Source organism: Babylonia areolata, chromosome 23, assembly GCF_041734735.1.
Source record: "Babylonia areolata isolate BAREFJ2019XMU chromosome 23, ASM4173473v1, whole genome shotgun sequence".
In the NCBI taxonomy this organism is placed as follows: domain Eukaryota; kingdom Metazoa; phylum Mollusca; class Gastropoda; order Neogastropoda; family Buccinidae; genus Babylonia; species Babylonia areolata.
Genome location: NC_134898.1, coordinates 13,304,434 through 13,311,268, shown reverse-complemented (window position 1 = coordinate 13,311,268; position 6,835 = coordinate 13,304,434).

Sequence of the window (6,835 nt, the reverse complement as noted above, 5' to 3'; positions counted from 1 at the left end):
GTTTGGTGAGAGTAAGGTGGGGTTGTTTGGTTTTTTTTTGTTTTTGTTTTGGCTAATGCCAGACATCACATGAAGTATATGGATTTGCTTTCATGTTTCGATACTTTTCTTCATTTCTCTCACTCACACTCTGCAGGTGTCAAAATCTTCTCTCTTGTGCTCTCTCTCTGTCTCTCCCTCTTTTGCTCTGTCACTACCTTTGTCTGTTGGTGTTTCTCTCTCTTACTTGTTCTCTCTTTCTTTTTCTCACTCACTTTTTTCCCTCGCCCTCACAGAAATGTGTTGATTTTTTGTTTGTTATTAAAACTGCATATAAAAAAAAAAAAAAAAAAAAAAACAACAACTAACGTCAGTGTAAATGTTCAAATGAATTTTTTTTTTCAATCTATATCAGAAGTATATGCCACTGTTTATCTCGTTCTCCCCTATTTTGCATTTAGAATTGCTGATATTCTGATATGTTCTGGCACGACAAGAGCCTTCTGGCAGTAAATACAATCTGGACAGACAGCACACAGGTATATCAACTGATCAGTTATTTTTATGTGTATTTTTGTTTGATGTTTTCTAAGGTAAAATTTGTTGCTGTATGATCTGAAACAATGAAAAGACAGTTGAAACAAAGTTGATGTTGACTGAATGTTTGTTAAGGAGAAAAGTGTTCAACGTACGCCCCTTTTCATGTATCTATTTTCTCAAAGAAAGAAAAAGAAATGTACAACAGAGTAGTAGTTTGTTATAAGATGTACAGAGAGGACAGCTGTGCAGCTTCTGTTGTTAGTTATAAGGAAGAAGAGTTAATCAGTGTGTGCTGAGCATTAAAATGAAAATTAACGCATTTCTGCTGGGGGGGGGGGGGTAATTCTGAACTGTGATGTTTGCTAAATAACAGATGGATCAATGAGATTTTACAATAGAAACCTGTAAAAATTATATTGCTGTAAAACTTGGATTACTTAAGCCTTTCAGCCTCCCTAGGGTAGAGACCTCTATAGTCTTCTGTCCTGCGCCTGTCCCTCTATATGGCCCATCTTCTTGGTGTCTGCCTGGAGGTCTCAAGGCCATGTGTTTCTCGTTTGGCTTTGTTTCTCTTTCTTAAGAAGTCTAGTTCCATGTCAGAGTCTGTCTAGTGATATGTGATGGTTTTCGTAGCTTGTGCCCGATGCATCCCCACTTTCCAATTTCATTTTCAGCTGTCCCTGTGAAAGAAATGTTGTTCAACCTGAGGCTGCTACTACCCCTTCCTAAGATAAAGTTGGTTAAATCTAAAAAGGGTTAAGGGTATTTTTATGTTCAAACAGAAACATTTTCTTCGAGATTGATTGAATGTGCCAGATTTATTTTTCACTAAGGTCTTCATTGTGTGGAGTAGCAAGTGTATACCTGTGTAGCTGCTGCATGCGGCACCAGTATTTATAGTGAATGCACTCTTTTTTCCATTATTTAGACTCTGGCTTTTTTGTAGGCTTGGACACATATAAATTTTCACAGGTATTTTCGTTTCAGTGTGGTCTAGCCTTTGAATATGTTAGTATATCAATGACCTAATGCTTTGGAGTGGAGCAAGAGTTTCCAAATACTTAGCTTAGATTATGTTGGTATGATCTTTGACTCCAGTCTGAATAACCAGTGCCATAGCTTTGCTCTGTGCTTTGACAAAGGTCGGAGATGCATACATTTATTAATGCAGGCCCCATTGTGCTGTTCTGAATGCATGTTGCTGTGTTGATGGTTCTTGGCTTCCAGGCCTGTCATTCACTGTTTATCTCCAGGAGGCATTGAATCTCACAATGTCTTGACTGGCTGACGCAGCACTGCTCTTCCAGCAACATGATCTGCAGATAGTAGGGTTTCCAGGCCATCCCAGGGATGGTGTAAGTTAATGAAGAGGCTAGTATCCCTTTGCAAGCTCTCAGAAGCTCTTGTTCCAGCTGTCAGCCCTTAGGAAAGGTATATCTGCAGGAGACTTGTCCATTGAGTTGTGTTCTTCCAGTGGTGATGTAGGGTTCTGAAATTGTGTGTGGGATAGAACAGTACTTTTCATTTTATTTGGGCTGATAGTGATGTAGAAGGCCTTTGTTGCATCATGTAGGTGGTCTGGGAGTTCATCAAACCATTGACCTGCCCATGACTTTGGCCTGTTTGGCCTGCCCTCATCGTGGACAGCAGTGTGCTGTTTAAGGTTCAGGTTGCACTGGCATCTTTCTGTGGTCAGTAAATGCATATGTATCAGTGGCTCCTGTTCAAACATCTTTGTTTGACTATGATCTGTAACTTCTCTACATCCAGTCAGGTTCATATATTTGTGTGTGGGAGGACATAAAGTGAGTTGCCGTATGGTGTGTATTAATACAGATGTGGTTCCTGACTCCAGTGTGGACTTGATAAGGTGTACATTTATACAGCTGTGGTTTATGTGGCTAAGTGTGGACTGGCAGGTGTGTGCACATTTGTTTGGGTATGGTCAGCAGTGCTATTGCAGACCAGCAAGAAAGAGTATCCATGTATATACAGTTCATGGCATCAGTGTGGAACGACAGAGCTACAGAAGTATTGTTACCAGCTCACAGTGAAGCATTGATTTAGTATTGATAATGTTCTGTTGGTATGACACAATATTTAAGATCATAGGACTGGTTTTTAAGGAAGCAGGAAGGTAGCAAGAAGCACCTTGGATGAATTTTCCTCATGAATACAGCTAAAGAAATTCATTCCAGTGAGAAAAAAAGTCACCAAGATCAACAGAAGTTCAGAAGGATGTCCAGAATAGATTTTATTTTTTTATTTTTTTAATCAATACGGCTTATCTGTCTTGGTCATTTCCTGGCTATTGAAATGATGACAGCGCCTTGAAGGCAGTATTAGTATATTTGAGGACAAGAAAACAGATGAAAAGCGACTGGGGAGAAAGTTGCGTTTCTCTGTTATGTTATGCTGGCCTCGTTAGTCAAAGCTTAGAATACAAATGATATGGTGAAAGAAGCAGAGCAAGAAATATTGTCGATAGGCAGGATAATGTGGTGATGCTTTGGGACTTAAACGGTCATGTCTTATGTGTTCAGAATAAGAAGAGCAAGTGGGTGTCACTGGAGACTGGTTTTCTTTCCTGCTTGTATGTTTCCCTGTCATGTAAATGGTGTGTGTCAGTGTTACCAGAAAAGGGTTTGAGAAAAGGGAGCACCATTAGTATAGTTTCAAAGATGAAGAGCTGTTGATTCAAAACTGATAAATTCTTGACATATCTCCCACCTTGATTGCAAGTTCACTGTGAGTTTTTTTTTATGATTCAAGCTATTAGGAACAATTTTATTTGAAGTATTTTTGTCTATGCACACTTGAAAAAACACATTCTTAAACTTGGCAGGTTTGTTTTCAAAGATTTTGGAATCTTATTGAAAATTTTGCATTCAAATCTTTCATTGAAAAAAAATTTTAAACTCCAATATCGAAAATTTCTTCACATTCATTGTTATGTGGTAATGGGAAGCGAGTACACCAAGTTTTGGCATTGGATCAATTACATATAATTTAGATTTTAAACTAAGCTGTTGTTTTTTTTTTTTTGTTTTTTTAATTGTTCTCTGCTGTTTTAACTTGGTTTCAGGAAATGCACTTAGAGAAAGGCATTGAAACATTGTCAAGTAAGGGCAGTGAATACATGTATAGTGCTTGAATGTCATGAGGTGTAACATGAAAGAAGGTAACTAGAAGAAACAGCTTTCAGAGTAGTTTCTTTGTTCGTGCGTTTTCACCCATGTTTACAGTTGTTGCTCTGACTGTGTCCCAAGTTGCTGTTGAAGAACTGTAAACAAAACAAAAATGGACTTGGGGGAAAAAAAGGTAATTGAAATGAGAATGGTCCAGATACGTCAAACATATGTTATTATGACGTGGACTTGGGGAAATTGTTTCCAATGTTTCGTATTTGAGAAGAAAAGTTTTGGGGGGGTTTTTTGGTTTTTTTTCAAGTTCTCTCCCTTGATGTGTTTATGCTGATCAGCAACTTGGCTGGTGACTGAAATAAATTGGTCCTCAATCATGATGATGGGCACAAAGGCTTAAGTTTAAAGATTGCAGTTGTCTGTTTTTGTTTGATGGTATGAAGTTGAAAGGTTAGGATTGACAGTTTTGTCTGAAAATATGTTGCTGTCCATTGCTTTTTATTGATTGAGGCCAGAACTGGGATTGTATGGGTGAGAGTGTATGCAAGTTTATGGATGTGAGAGAGTGAAATCAGTACAAACTGTAAGTTTATATACACCAAGCAAATAAAAAGGTCTGTTGATTGTAAGCAAAACAAAACAAATAAGTAGAGATTACATCCTGGTGTGTAGAGTGTCTTTCCAGTCTATTTGTGAGTACTTGTACGCTTAAATTGTGTTTCAGGACGAAATAAGCGCTGGGAAATGTGGTCTGCAACGATGGGTGTGTTGCATAAAGATCAGTTCTGCAGACTGTTGCCACAGATGGAATTTCACCTGTGCATCTTTGGCTTCTGTATGTGGCAGGGAAGGCTGGAGTGGGTGGCAAGACCGTTCAATGGATCTGTCTTGTGATGATGAAAGAGTTTCTTGCATCTATTAGCTGTTTCCCGCCCCCCAACACCTCCCTTATTTTTAAGGTTGTTACTACAAAAGCTATTACATTCTCTGCTAGTTTTTCGTGAAGTGATAGAATGCTTTTATTTTGTTATGATTATTGTTATTATTTCTTGTGTATGATTATTGTTGTTATTATTTCTTGCGTGAAAGTATTTTTTGCTTGATTGTTAATCTCCTTATAGTTGTGTGTGTGTTATATAGTATGGTTAAAACCAAAGTATTTGGATTTGAATGAATGATATGGATACTTATAAGGCGTTTGTCATCAGTCAGAGACCAAGTTCTCGGCGCTTTACAAACACGGGGTCATTTGCACAACAGGCTGCCTACCTGGGTAGAGCTGACTTAAGCTGCCATTGGGCACTCATCATTCGTTTCCTGTGTCATTCAGTCAGATTTCAGGCACACACACGCATACACACTCAGACAGACATATAACATTTTACGTGTATTACTGTTTTGTTTATCTACCCCCACCATGTAAGCAGCTATACTCCATTTTCAGGGGTGTGCATGCTGGGTGTGTTGTTGTTTCTCTAACCCACTGAACGCTGACATGGATTACAGAATCTTTAACGTGCGTATTTGATCTTCTAGGTGGGTTCAGGCACTAGCAGGTCTGCACATACGCTGACCTGGAAGAATAGAAAAATCTCTACCCCTTACCCACCAGGCACTGTTAACAAGATACGAACCCTGGACCATCAGATTGAAAGTCCATCGCTTTAACCACTCGGCTGTTGCGCCCATCATTTGGTTTTATAAGTTGTGGAATATAAAAGTTAGTCTGTACACCAAACTAAACGTACATGGATGTTCATTTCATGTGTTGGAAGATTTTCAGGAAAGTACATGTGATGTTTTCAGTTCAGCTCAGAAGAGTTGGTTGGTTGTGACTGCTGGTTCTGGGTTGCTTTTTGCTAATGATTGGTTGGATGGGATTTATGCATTCTTCTGTCTGTTCAAAGATAAATTATATATTTATAAAAATATATAAAAAAAAATCATAAAAAGGTTTAGGAATACTTCCATGCTTATATTCAGCAACGTAGTGTTTGCTGAAAGATTTTGGCAGTAGATCACATTTTCCCTTTTTTTCTTCATTAATTAGCTTGAGGGGTGTGCGTGTGAGTTTGTTTTTGTTTTGTTGTTGTTGTTGTTTTTGTTTTGTTTTTTCTTTTGTTTGTTTGGTTTTTTTTGTTGTTGTTATTTTTAGTTTAGTTTAGTTTGTTTTTTTTGTTGTTTTTCCATAGGATGGGGAGTAGGGAATTGGGGTGAGTTGAAGGAAGAAAAAAAAATTAATTAATTAAAAAAAAAAAGGGGGTATTTTGAGAAGCTGGTCAGAAACTGTATATGTTGTATGATGTAACACGAAATTTTGGTTTGGTTCAACACCAGGTTATTTGTTTATCTTAAACCACAAGCTCAGCACTTGAATCAGATTTGGTTTTTATTTTACCCTGATCATTTGAACAGAGAGAGAAAAGAACCATTTCATTTGCTGCTTCCCCACCCCCCACCCCCCCACCCCCTAATTTTTCCTTGTCAGCTTTGCATTTTTTGTAGAAATTGATGTTAAACTTGGAACTTGTTCACTCATTTCCACACCCCATATGGCCCTGCAAATATCTGTAATTTGTGCTGTTTGATTAAGGTGTCAATAATTTTTGCTCTTTGTTTCTCTGTCTGCCTCCCTCTCCCTCTCTCTCTCTCCGATTTTCATTCTCTCACCCTTTCTTTCAGAATGAAGATGTAATTAAATGACATGTTATTATGAGTACAGTTTGTAATTTATTGCTATAGTATTATGAGTGCAGTTTCTTTTTGTTCACTCATTGTTTGCAAATCACGGAGGGGTGAAAAAAACAGAAAGACTCGTGCATAGTGAGATTTGATTTTGTCATGGTATGGAATGGTGTCTTGTAACAGTCACAAGTATGACTTGTCGTATGCTTTTTCATACGTTAACGAGCGTGAAAATTTTTTCAAAATAACTATTGCTGCTTTTTTTTTTTTTTTTTTTTTTCTTCACATGTTTCTCAGAAGTTACATACAAATTTGTTGGAATGTGTGACTTCTGCCAAACTCCTCTCTTTTTTTTTCTCTTTTTTTTTTTTCTTCTTCTTCTTCTTCTTCTTTTCTTTTTTCTTACAATAATTATTATTTCTTGTCTTTGTATAGAAAAGCAAAGAAAGAAAGTTGTCATGATGTCAGCGGAAGGTGATTTCCATTGA